At 41.9% G+C, this 13908-nt stretch overlaps 1 protein-coding gene across 1 annotated transcript in view; it reads left to right on the top strand.

Annotated features, from left to right (window-relative positions):
* TMC5 (transmembrane channel like 5) overlaps positions 1-13908 on the top strand; it is a 98244-nt gene that overhangs the window by 27638 nt on the left and 56698 nt on the right. Inside the window, exon 4 of the mRNA XM_081560817.1 lies at positions 11274-11498. The gene's annotated coding sequence lies outside the window, so the exon portion shown is untranslated. The remainder of the gene's footprint in view (positions 1-11273; positions 11499-13908) is intronic.

Raw genomic sequence — 13908 nt, 5'->3', positions numbered from 1 at the left:
CAGCCAAACGGGAGCCAGAGGACAATTTAGTAATCCTGACCTGTCTTTATTGAAAATGTTGATATTTAGTTCATCATGGATTTTTGCATTTTTCCTACTTTAAAAAATATTGCATTAAAATGTTATTGATCCTGATTACTGGAATTTTTGGCACCCCTTGAATGTGTACCCCAGGCCAGGATCTTACTCCCTCACCCTGCTCCTGGCCCTGCTGCAAATAGCACTGAATCTAGAAACTTCCCATGCCTAACTTCATAATTACTCAGCACAGGCAAAAAGATGACCATATTCAAAATGTGAATGCTGGACAAGCAAGTTGAAAAAGAGAGGATTCTCTTCCCTAAGAGAAAGGGCCATTTATGATACTGCACTTCATTCTGTATTGGCTGTGTTTCTTGGCCAAGTTACTTAGCCTCTCTGTGCTTTTGTGTCCTTCTCAGTAGAATAAGGATAATAATAGGATCTATTACTAGGGGATTTAATGGGTTAACACCTGTGAAGTTCTCATAACATGTCTGGCATATACGTATTTGTTGTTTTGTTATCATTGGTTTCAGTTTCTCTTTTCCTGTCTGCAAATCTGGAATAATACTTAGATTGTGTTATATAATGTTTGTTTAATAATAGGACCGTTATATTATACAAATCTGAATTAGCCTAAGAACTAAGCTTCTAGTCCCAAAGGTGGATTTAGAAAGGAGTTGTTTTTCTTCTGAACGAGGGAGGCTTGACACAGACCCAGAAGCACAGTATGGATGAAGCTCAACCTTTACTGGCCCCTCCTGCCTTTCTGACACCCAGTGGTAGAGAAGAGGAAGATCTCCAGCCCCAGGGTAGGGGAGAGGCATCAAGTGTTATTTGAAGGAGAGTCTGGAGACCCTTCCTGCTGTGGGCCTCAGTTCTTGGTAAGGGGCAAAGCAGAATATAAGGTCTTACCCACTGCAAGAAGGTTTATTAATAATGACCGAAAAAAGAACAGGTCAGAAAGGATCGGACACGACTGAGCGACTGAGCTGCACAAAAAGAAAGAACAGAGAGAACACCTCAAGAGAAGTGGGAGGCAAATGGCCCTGGAGGACTGGGGTACCTAGTTTTTAAGGCAGGGTCGTTTGCATAATCCAGAGGGGTCATTGATTGACAGCCTTGAATGACAGCTGCAGGTTATGTAACAAGATCCTCTACGGTGCCTGGCCTTGCCATAGTTCTGTCTGTTATAATTACATGTATGTATTCATGGAATATTTATGAGCAGTTAATGAGTCCAATAGCCACCAAAGGTTACTTTTGCACTGGATTAGTGGGAGGTGCGCACATGTGCTAGAGTAGGGAAAGTCTCCACAGTCCGCTGGTAGGGGGTTTTTACAGCCCCCTGACTATTTTTGGAGTAGTGGTGGGGGCCTGTGAGGACTGGGCTCATACATTGCCTGGTGGGATTGGGTGGCTATTGGGCGTTTAGCTGAAGGGGTGGCCACTCATTGCTTTCAGCCAGCTTCCTTGCTGTCACTTAGGTTTATCATTTTTCCCTGCTCTGGGCAGGATTCCGAGCACATTGACTGTCGGGGAGGGGAAGAGGTGGGGTCTCCAAGAAGTGGGGTCCCTCCTTGGGCAGCAGAATCATCCACTCCTCCCAGCGAGTCTTTGCAGGTATAGGAGCCATTGTGGCTCCTTGTATTGGGTCCAGCTCTCCCAGAAAGGGATCCTTGTTCTTCTGGGAGGGGCTGGGGCAGTCAGCCAGGCAGGAAGGCATGCACATCTCTTCTTCCACCTCTCTGCCTGCTCCTTGCTGATCCATTCCCTGGCTAATTCGCAGTGATTCTCAAACCTTTGTGCACGGAACCTGGTAAAAAGTCAGCTTCTCAGGTCCCACGCCAGACCCACTGAATCAAAACTTCTGGGGATGGGACTTGAACTAGGGTGGTTTTTCTGGGACTGGCAGGTTTCCAGGACATGGACCTTTCAGTGCTAAAACTGAGAATGTCCTGGGGAAACTGGGACAAGTTGGTCACCTGATGGTCCACGGGTCCCCATCTCCCTTAGACTCCTGGGTGACTCTCCTGGGCATATCCAGCTTGATGGTCCCCAAAACACACAGATCAGTGATGCTTTAAATGTTGAAGTTCCTTTAGGCTCTATGCTTCACTCTCTTTTCCTTCCCTAGACTTGCACTGGTGGTCCCATAATCACTCATGGTTATCTACATTAAAGTTAATGAAGTGTTAGTTGCTCAGTCATGTCTCTTTTCGACCCCATGGATGGTAGCCTGCCAGGCTCCTCAGTCCATGGAATTCTCCAGGCAAGAATACTGGAGTGGGTTGCCATTCCCTTCTCCAGAGGATCTTCCCGACCCAGGGATTGAACCCAGGTCTCCTGCATTGCAGGCATATTCTTTACCATCTGAATAAAATTCAAAATTCAGTCCCTCAGTTGCACAGTTGCACTAGCCACATTTTAAGTACTTGCTAGATACATGTGGTCAGTCATTGCTGTATTTGACGGTGTGATATAGAACTATTCCATCATCATAAAAAGTTCTACAGGCACACCTCAATTTACATTGTGTTTTTTTACAGATTGAAGGTTTGTGACCACGCAGTACCAAGCAAGTCTATTGGTGCTGTTTTTCCAACAGCATTTGCTGACTTTGTGTCTCTGTGTCACATTTTGGTAATTATTGCATATTTTAAACTTTTTCACTGTTTTTTTTTTAATTTAATTTTATTTTATTTTTATTTATTTTTTTTAATTTTTTTATTTTTTTATTTTTTATTTTTTTTATTTTTTTATTTTTTTATTTTATTTTATTTTTTTTTACAACCTTCACTGTTATTTTGTTATGGTGATCTGTGAACCGTGATCTTTGATGTTACTATTGCAAAAAGATTGACTCCTTGGAGGTTCAGGTAACAGTTCCCATTTTTAGCAATCAAATGTTTTTAAATTAAGGTATATCCATTGTTTTTTAAAGATGTAATACTATTGCATACTTAATAGACCACAATGTATATAAACATAAATTTTATATGCGCTGGAAAACAAAAAAATTCACATGACTCACTTTGCTGTAATATTCACTTGGTTGCAATGGTCTGGAACTGAACTCAGAAAGTGTTAGTCTCTCGGTTGTGTTGGACTCTTTGCAACCCCATGGACTGTAGCCCACCAGGCTCCTCTGTCCATGGGATTCTCCAGGCAAGAATACTGGAGTGGATTGCTATTCCTTTCTCCAAGGCTACCTCAGTACTAAATTCTTTGGATAGATTTTTGCCATGTCAAGGTGATGTCCTTCATAGGATGAAAATTCATATTCATTTTCTAGTCTTATGTGCTTAACAAGCTAAAAATCTTACATTCTTTTGGCATTCATAAAATAACAACTACTGTTCCTTGGGAATTAAGTAAATCTCTTAAAATTTAGTAAATTCCTTGTCGAAAACTTGAAAAAAGACAAGATGTTTTGTTATGTTTTGTTGTTTTTTCCCCTTCTATTCATAGCAAACCAAACCTTATTTTCTGAGGGCTCCAATGTGTGGTCTTGAATGTACCTGAGGCAAAGGCAGAAACAGTTTCTAAAACAATTTAGTTCCCGGAGAAGTCTCTCATGGGGTGCGAGCTAACAAATGTTTAGTTCTGGGATGAATTAGTTAAATGGGTGATTGAAGGATTTTCTCTCACATGCTTTAAAGAGATTGATTTCCTTGGTTTTATTTCCTTGTTCTGCACTTTCCCCCCAGATAAAGGATTCTAAGGTATTTGTTTACAGTGCCTTCAATGATGACAGCCAAAGTAATCATTAAGCTAACATGACCAGCCCAGAAGAACAACAAGGCACTTGTGACCAAATAAAATCTACGTCTCCGGTGATACATGGATGTGTTTGAGCGTGTGGCCTCATGCCTGGGCAACCGCTCTCAGACATGTGGTGGTCTTTGTTCTTTGTGTGGGAATTGTCTTTCCAAGATCAGGTGCCTGAAAGGAATTGAAGCTTCTAGAACTGTGATTATGAGGGTTTGGCTCAAATGAGATGCGTGGGAACGAGTAATGTCTTCTTTTTAAATTCCTTTTCCTTCCCTTTCAGGAATTCTTAGAATTACAACTGGTATTTCAAATGTATGTGGAGGGGAAGGGAAGAGTATGTAATTATATTATTGTATCATGTCCATTGCTTCCCCAAATATTGTCATTTGCATTCCACCTTCATACTTGTTATCCCCCTTTTGTACTATGAGTGCTATTATTTATCTTTTTTAACCTAATCAACAACACAAGAGAAGACTGTACACATGGACATCACCAGATGGTCAACACCGAAATCACATTGATTATATTCTTTGCAGCCAAAGATGGAGAAGCTCTATACAGTCAGCAAAAATAAGACCAGGAGCGGACTGTGGCTCAGACCATGAACTCCTTGTTGCCAAATTCAGACTTAAATTGAAGAAAGTAGGGAAAACCACTAGACCATTCAGGTATGACCTAAGTCAAATCCCTTATGATTATACAGTGGAAGTGACAAATAGATTTAAGGGACTAGATCTGATAGACAGAGTGCTTGATGAACTATGGACAGAGGTTCATGACATTGTACAGGAGATAGGGATCAAGACCATACCAATGGAAAACAAATGCAAAAAAGCAAAATGCCTGTCTGAGGAGGCCTTACAAATAGCTGTGAAAAGAAGAGAAGCGAAAAGCAAAGGAGAAAAGGAAAGATATTCCCATCTGAATGCAGAGTTCCAAAGAATAGCAAGGAGAGATAAGAAAGCCTTCCTCAGCGATCAATGCAAAGAAATAGAGGAAAACAACAGAATGGGAAAGACTAGAGATCTCTTCAAGAAAATTAGAGATACCAAGGGAACATATCATGCAAAGATGGGCTCGATAAAGGACAGAAATGGTAGGAACCTAACAGAAGCAGAAGATATTAAGAAGAGGTGGCAAGAATACACAGAAGAACTGTACAAAAAAGATCTTCTCGACCCAGATAATCACGATGGTGTGATCACTCACCCAGAGACAGACATCCTGGAATGTGAAGTCAAGTGGGCCTTAGAAAGCATCACTACAAACAAAGTTAGTGGAGGTGATGGAATTCCAGTTGAGCTATTTCAAATCCTCAAAGATGATGCTGTGAAAGTGCTGCACTCAATATGTCAGCAAATCTGGAAAACTCAGCAGTGGCCACAGGACTGGAAAAGGTCCGTTTTCCTTCCAATCCCAAAGAAAGGCAATGCCAAAGAATGCTCAAACTACCGCACAATTGCACTCATCTCACATGCTAGTAAAGTAATGCTCAAAATTCTCCAAGCCAGGCTTCAGCAATACATGAACCGTGAACTTCCAGATGTTCAAGCTGGTTTTAGAAAAGGCAGAGGTACCAAAGATCAAATTGCCAACATCCGATAGATCATCAAAAAAGCAAGAGAGTTCCAGAAGAACATCTATTTCTATTTTATTGACTATGCCAAAGCCTTTGACTGTGTGGATCACAATAAACTGTGGAAAATTCTGAAAGAGATGGGAATACCAGACCATCTGACCTGTCTCTTGAGAAACCTGTATACAGGTCAGCAAGCAACAGTTAGAACTGGACATGGAACAACAGACTGGTTCCAAATAGGAAAAGGAGTACGTCAAGGCTGTATATTGTCACCTTGCTTATTTAACTTATATGCAGAGTACATCATGAGAAATGCTGGGCTGGAAGAAACACAAGCTGGAATCAAGATTGCCAGGAGAAATATCAATAACCTTAGATATGCAGATGACAGCACCCTTATGGCAGAAAGTGAAGAAGAACTAAAGAGCCTCTTGATGAAAGTGAAAGAGGAGAGTGAAAAAGTTGGCTTAAAGCTCAACGTTCAGAAAACTAAGATCATGGCATCTGGTCCCATCACTTCATGGGAAATAGATGGGGAAACAGTGGAAACAGTGTCAAACTTTATTTTTTTGGGCTCCAAAATCACTGCTGATGGTGACTGCAGCCATGAAATTAAAAGACGCTTACTCCTTGGAAGGAAGGTTATGACCAACCTAAGATAGCATATTGAAAAGCAGAGACATCACTTTGCCAACAAAGGTCCGTCTAGTCAAGGCTGTGGTTTTTCCAGTGGTCATGTATGGATGTGCGAGTTGGACGGTGAAGAAAGCTGAGTGCTGAGGAATTGATGCTTTTGAACTGTGGTGTTGGAGAAGACTCTTGAGAGTCCCTTGGACTGCAAGAAGATCCAACCAGTCCATCCTAAAGGAGTTCAGTCCTGGGTGTTCATTGGAAGGACTGAAGTTGAAGATGAAACTCTAATACTTTGGCTACCTCATGCGAAGAGTTGACTCATTGGAAAAGACCCTAAAGCTGGGAAGGATTGGGGGCAGGAGGAGAAGGAGACGACAGAGGAGGAGATGGTTGGATGGGATCACCGACTCGATGGACATGGGTTTGGGTAAACACCGGAAGTTGGTGATGGACAGGGAGGCCTGGCGTGCTGTGATTCATGAGGTCGCAAAGAGTCGGACATGACTGAGAGGTTGAACAGAACTGAACTGAAGTATGCAATAGTATTATGTCTTTAAAAAACAATGGATATACCTTAGTTTAAAAACATTTAATTGCTAAAAATGGGAACTGTTACCTGAACCTCCAAGGAGCCAATCTTTTAGCAATAGTAACATCAAAGATCACGGTTCACAGATCACCATAACAAAATAACAGCGAAAAAGTTTAAAATATGCAATAATTACCAAAATGTGACACAGAGACACAAAGTCAGCAAATGCTGTTGGAAAAACAGCACCAATAGACTTGCTTGGTACTGCGTGGTCACAAACCTTCAATCTGTAAAAAAACACAATGTAAATTGAGGTGTGCCTGTAGAACTTTTTATGATGATGGAATAGTTCTATATCACACCGTCAAATACAGCAATGACTGACCACATGTATCTAGCAAGTACTTAAAATGTGGCTAGTGCAACTGTGCAACTGAGGGACTGAATTTTGAATTTTATTCAGATGGTAAAGAATATGCCTGCAATGCAGGAGACCTGGGTTCAATCCCTGGGTCGGGAAGATCCTCTGGAGAAGGGAATGGCAACTCACTCCAGTATTCTTGCCTGGAGAATTCCATGGACTGAGGAGCCTGGCAGGCTACCATCCATGGGGTCGAAAAGAGACATGACTGAGCAACTAACACTTCATTAACTTTAATGTAGATAACCATGAGTGATTATGGGACCACCAGTGCAAGTCTAGGGAAGGAAAAGAGAGTGAAGCATAGAGCCTAAAGGAACTTCAACATTTAAAGCATCACTGATCTGTGTGTTTTGGGGACCATCAAGCTGGATATGCCCAGGAGAGTCACCCAGGAGTCTAAGGGAGATGGGGACCCGTGGACCATCAGGTGACCAACTTGTCCCAGTTTCCCCAGGACATTCTCAGTTTTAGCACTGAAAGGTCCATGTCCTGGAAACCTGCCAGTCCCAGAAAAACCACCCTAGTTCAAGTCCCATCCCCAGAAGTTTTGATTCAGTGGGTCTGGCGTGGGACCTGAGAAGCTGACTTTTTACCAGGTTCCGTGCACAAAGGTTTGAGAATCACTGCGAATTAGCCAGGGAATGGATCAGCAAGGAGCAGGCAGAGAGGTGGAAGGAGAAGAGATGTGCATGCCTTCCTGCCTGGCTGACTGCCCCAGCCCCTCCCAGAAGAACAAGGATCCCTTTCTGGGAGAGCTGGACCCAATACAAGGAGCCACAATGGCTCCTATACCTGCAAAGACTCGCTGGGAGGAGTGGATGATTCTGCTGCCCAAGGAGGGACCCCACTTCTTGGAGACCCCACCTCTTCCCCTCCCCGACAGTCAATGTGCTCGGAATCCTGCCCAGAGCAGGGAAAAATGATAAACCTAAGTGACAGCAAGGAAGCTGGCTGAAAGCAATGAGTGGCCACCCCTTCAGCTAAACGCCCAATAGCCACCCAATCCCACCAGGCAATGTATGAGCCCAGTCCTCACAGGCCCCCACCACTACTCCAAAAATAGTCAGGGGGCTGTAAAAACCCCCTACCAGCGGACTGTGGAGACTTTCCCTACTCTAGCACATGCGCACACCTCCCATTAATCCAGTACAAAAGTACTAGAGATTTATTTTAAAAGGAAACATGTCATTATTGTAAATGGAAAATTTGTATCAGTTGCTTATAGATATAGGTGACTATATAGTCATATTTGTTTTATAAACATTATTTTTATATTTATTTATCTTTATATATATTTATAGACATATATGAAAAAAGTGAAAAGTGTTAGTCACTCAGTCGTGTCCAACTCTTTGCAACCCCATGGACTGTAGCCTGCCAGGCTCCTTTGTCCATAGAATTCTCCAGGCAAGAGTACTAGAGGGGGAAGTCATTCCCTTCTCCAGTGAATCTTTCTGACCCAGGGATCAAACCCAGGTCTCCTGCATTACAAGCTGATTCTTTACTGTCTGAGCCACCAGGGAAGCCCATAGACATACATACCCACAGGGAAAACCAAACCATGTTATTAAATTCCAGCTAGATTGTGAAAGAAGCATCTCAAGGGCTACATTCTGTATGATTTCATTTATATGACATTTTGAAAAATGCAAAGCTATTGGGATGGAAAACAGATCCTTCTTGGGCTAAGGATGGGAGGGGGGTGATTTCAGGGAATGGCAGAGGGGAGTTTAAGGTGATGAAACTGTGTCCTGATTGTGGTAGTGGTTGTACGTGTGCTCACAGAACTATATATCCCAAATATTTTGTTGCATGTTAATTTAAAAGTGAAATTGTTAGAGTCTAGTCATGAGTTGTGGCCTCATGAAGGTTCTCAACTTGAATTTTGCTCTCTCCTCATTGAAAAAGAGACAGTGGCCCATTGAGAGAGTTGTTGAAGAACCATTAGCACTAATGGAGATGATGTAGTTATTAACTTGAATCATTGAACAAGAAATAAAAAGGAAGGAGCTATCGCTGGGAGATTTCTTATTATTTTCCGTGAGGAAATTTCTCCTTCCAAGGATCCCTGTGATGATCTGAAACCCTCAGTTTATAAATGGGATGTGTTTGTGGCCACAGTGGACCCAGGCCTGAGAAGGTCTGAGTGAACCTTTCCCCATCCCCCACTCTCCCAGGATGGTCCAGCAGACCCCAGTTAGATTGGTTTGCCCTCCCACTGGCTGCCAACAAGATAGGCTCCAGGCGATGCATGTGATGAATGAGAACTTTGTGAGACAACATTCCTTCATTCCTTCAACAAATATTGAGTGTCTCCTTTGTTTCCTATGTGTCAAGCATGGTGCCAGATCCTGGGGAGATACTGAGCAAAATAGAAGGACTCCTACCCTCACAGAGCTCTCAGTCAATGGAAGACACATTTTGAACAATAAGTGCACAAAATTGATATATAATTACAAATTGGTAAGTCCTGTGGAAAAGGGGGCAGGATGCTATGAGAGAAACGCAAGGAGAATTGTTTGGATGTGGACGAATAAGGGAGGCCTCTCTGTGAAGGCGGAGTTGAAGCTGACTCCTTAAGGATGAGGAGTTAACCAGACCAGGAGTAGAGGGAAAAGCATTCTAGGTGGAAGGAACAGCATGTACAAAGGTCATGACCCAGGGAAACAGACCAGTGTGTTTATACAAGTTTTGGCAAACTTCCCTCCATAAATGCAACTCCTGTAACTGAGGAAGGTTTTAAATTATTGAAAAAAAAGGAAGTTTGAGCACTGAAGAATTGATGCTTTTGAACTGTGGTGCTGGAGAAGACTCTCGAGAGTCCCTTGGACAGCAAGGAGATCAAACCAGTCAATCCTAAAGGAAATCATCCTGAGTGTTCATGGGAAGGACTGATGCTGAAGCTGAAGCTCCGGTACTTTGGCCACCTGATGTGAAGAGCTGACTCACTGGAAAAGACTCTGAAGCTGGGCAAGACTGAGGGCAAGAGGAAAAAGGGGGCAAGAGAGGATGAGATGGTTGGATGGCATCGCTGACTAACAGACATGAGTTTGAACAAACTCAGGGAGATAGTGAAAGACAGGGAAGCCTGGTGTGCTGTAGTTCATGGGGTCGCAAAGAGTCTGACACGACTTAGTGTGAACAACGACAAAATCAGGGCATGAAGCGTACTCCCGCCAAAACGAGTGGAGACTGAGCGAGCGTGTGCCCCTGCTGCCTGGTTCTGAGTAGGCAGGCGGCATTATGCCTCAGAAGTATTGATACATCCCTTTCACTTCCTAATCATACAAAATGTCCACTTCTTTCTCTTTAATGAAAAGATTTCACCTCTGTTTCCCTTTCCGTTCCTTTTTTCTTGCAAATGTTTCTTTTTATCATGAACTTAGAGAGCTGGAAAAGCCCTTTTTTAGATCTCTTGTGTTAATCTCAGTTTAACTCAGCCAGTGTCAAAGGCAGGGGTAAGGAGGGGCGGGGGAATGGCTGATTTATTTCCCAGTGGACTTTGACAATGCCTGACAAGGTACCACAGACTGGGTGGCTTACAAGAAATGTATTGTCTCACAGCTCTGTGGGCTGGAAGTCTGAAATCAAGGTGTTGGGAGGGTAATGGTCCCTCCAATGCTTGTAGTGGAAGGATCCTTGCTTGCCTCTTCAAACTTCTAGTGATCCTTGGCCCGAGGCAGGAGAACGTCAGTCTTCATGGTATTCTCCCAGAGTCTCTTCACACACTCCTCCCTGTGTGCACGGCTGTGTCCAAAGTTCCCCTGCTAACAAGGACAACAGTCATACTGGACCTTAATGACCTCATTCTAACTTGATTACCTGTTGGAAGATCCTATGTCCTAATAAGGTCACAAACTGGGATACCAGAGGTTAAGTACTTCCATATATCTTTTAACTGGGGACATAATTCAACCCCTAACAGTGGTCAACATATAAACAATACGCAGTGGAAAATCACCAACCAAATTCAGAATCGTGCTGGCTTCTGGACAGAGAAGGGGGACAGGCAGTGGTGGAAAACTGGGTTGAGGGCAAGCTTGAGAGTTTCCATTTTACCAGTCATGTTTTATTTCCTTGAGAAAATAAGCACAAATCTGGAATTAACATCAAAAAGATTAGTATTTGGTAATATTTATTCTTTTTACCCTCTGTACTTGATTGTTGTCCATTTTTTAAAAATCTTAAGAGGGAAGAAAATAAGAAGGCATTGAACTAGCGTGTCCCTCCTTCATAGTCACCGGTAAGGGGTGTGGTGTGACACCATCTCTTATAGAAATCAAAGTCCTCTGTCATCTGATTTTCAGGATGTGTGGCCCACAATCAGCAGCTGGGAATTTTCAGACTTCAGATCCACGTTAAGGACTAGAACCTTCTGGAAATCGTCCCTGATCCAGCTTCTATCAACAGCCAGTGGGAGAGAAAACACACATCAGTCCGACTCTGTAGTTCCAACAGCATCTGCCGGCCAAGTCAGTTTGTGTGAAGTTTGCATTTGTTTGGGACAAAGTGAGAAAAACGAGGATAGAGATGTAAGTTTTTCTTCAATTAAATGGACTGTTCTTCCTTTTTAGATTGGGAATTTTTCCTTTTAAAAAATGTCTATAAAATGTTTTATGAAATAACAGTGATAGTAGGTCATGGTAGCTGTTGTTGCTTTTAATGTCTTTACATAGCAAAATAAAATGTAGCACCCCCTCCCCCCAAATAACACCTAAAAAATTTGGTTGGTCTAAATCAAAATGATGGTGGCTCTTTGGAACTAATTAAAAATTTCTATAGAGTCACTTTGATAATTTTGACTGTGGATCTTAAATATGTATGTACTGTATACCATTTATAAACACGTTGGTTTCATTTAGGTTGAAAGGTTGTCTTGTGTTGAAACAACAAAGCTCACCCCATTAGAAGATAAAATATAACAGCTGAAATTAGAACCTGTGGCCTCATTTTGGCTCTTATGGGGTGATGTCCTGCATTTGGCGGTGGTCAGGTTAGCTTTTACAAGGCTCTGGCTTCTCTTCCCTTGTCTTTCAGGTAATAACTGGCCTTGATTAGCAAAATTAACCTTTGTGCAGTTTACAGCTGCCTCGTGATTCTAACGTGGGATTGGGCAGGAGATAGGAAAAGGAGATTAGAAAGAAGAGCCATACAAAGCTGGCCGTCTTCTGCTGGAACATGGAGATTTAGAGCGTTCTTTTTTAGCTCCATGATATTCCATTATGCAGGTGTGCTATCACTGATTTGATCCATCCCTTGTTGATAGGTTTTTGGATTGTTTCCGTTTTTTCTCATTACACATAAAGCTTGGCCTTAATGACTCCATGTCGCTGTTTTGTGAGGTGATTTTGGTGACTGCAGAGCAAAGATCGTGAGTGGCTTGCTTTGGCTTATGCTGGCTTAAGTCTAGGAAACCTAAGAGGCAGTAGAGATCCAGATAAATAGCCTGACTGTGACCTTATTGAGATTCTAGGATGTAATTTATCCCTTGAACATTATTGGGCTAGCTAAATGCAAGGTTGTTATGATCACCCATTCAAACCAGGAGACTTGCAAGATCAAATAGGGAGCCTGCAATTAACAGATTCAAAAGACATATAATTGTGTGGGAATGTGACTGAAAAACAATGAAACAGTGAAGTAGGAAACCTTGAATGGATGTCAAAAGGAGGACTCAGAATAGATGATTCAATGGCCCTATTGGGAAGATACTAGAGCAACAAAATTTAGAGGCAAAAAAATATATAATACACTCTATAAAATATAGAACCCATATTTTATAATAACTATAAATGAAGTATAACTTTTAAAAATTGTTAATCACTATATTGTACACCTGTAACTTATATAATATTGTACATCAACTATGTTTCGATAAAAAGGAAAATATATATGTATTTGAGCTTCTTCCAAGGCACAAAGAGAAATTTTTCCTTGGAAAGGACAGGATATTTGTACCTCTAATAGTTAGTAGGAAACTATGAGTAAATTTCTCAGAACACCACTCCCATTTAATTTCCCTGTCAGCTCAAGACTATTTCCTTGTAGCTGTTTCCTCCTCTTTCAGTCATTTTCTGTGGGCTTATCTCTTTGGTTACTTAGGAATTTGTCCCACTAGATGGTAGTGGTTGGAGCACATTTGTGCCTGGTCTGTGAAAAAGATAAGTGCACTATACAAACTCCTGTCAGATGACATCAGTAGAACAGAGAATTGTGCCAGCAGATTGAAACTCACTGTTGGCTGATCACATATAGCATCTATCTATCCATATTTGTGTTATGTGAATATATTCATGAACATATATATTCATAAATATGTTCATGAATACGTATATTATATGTGTGTGTTCTGTGAATAGGTATGTTCATACAATACACACACATAAACACACATAGATAAACAGGTAAATAAGTAGATGATTGATAGATAAGTAGACAGATGTTATATGTGATCAGCCAACAGTTCATTCACTCATGAATATATTCACAAATACATATATTCATATAATACCCAAAGATATATTTGTCAAAGATTCTAAATGATCTTGTAATGTCAGGCTAGGCTAGATTCTGCTGCATTAAGAAACAAACTCAAAATCTCAATGGCTTAACTCCTGAAAGTTTATTTCTTGCTCATGAAATGCTATTATGTGTTATCAGGGGTGGGTTGTGCTCCATTGAGTCGTGCGGTCTATGGGTGAAGAATGGGTCTCCATCTGAAATGTCACTGGTTGCCATGGCAGGGGAAAGGCACTAGAAGGTTGTGTTTTTGACTCTTAAATTCTTTTGCTTGGAAGTAACACACGCTCACAGCCCACTGGCCAAAAATAGCCCAATGCCACTGCCTTTATGGAAGGGGGTTGCTCATCTCACAATGACCTGCAGGGACTCCAGAGCTCCCCCCAACACTCTCCACCCCCAGCCTCAACAGCTTGTCCTGGA

The sequence above is a fragment of the Giraffa tippelskirchi genome, chromosome 13, assembly GCF_054371585.1.
Source record: "Giraffa tippelskirchi isolate mGirTip1 chromosome 13, T2T-mGirTip1v1.2.pri, whole genome shotgun sequence".
NCBI classification, from domain to species: Eukaryota; Metazoa; Chordata; class Mammalia; order Artiodactyla; family Giraffidae; genus Giraffa; species Giraffa tippelskirchi.
The sequence above is the reverse complement of the archived record's forward strand: the minus strand, read 5'-3'. Positions and strand labels throughout refer to the sequence as shown.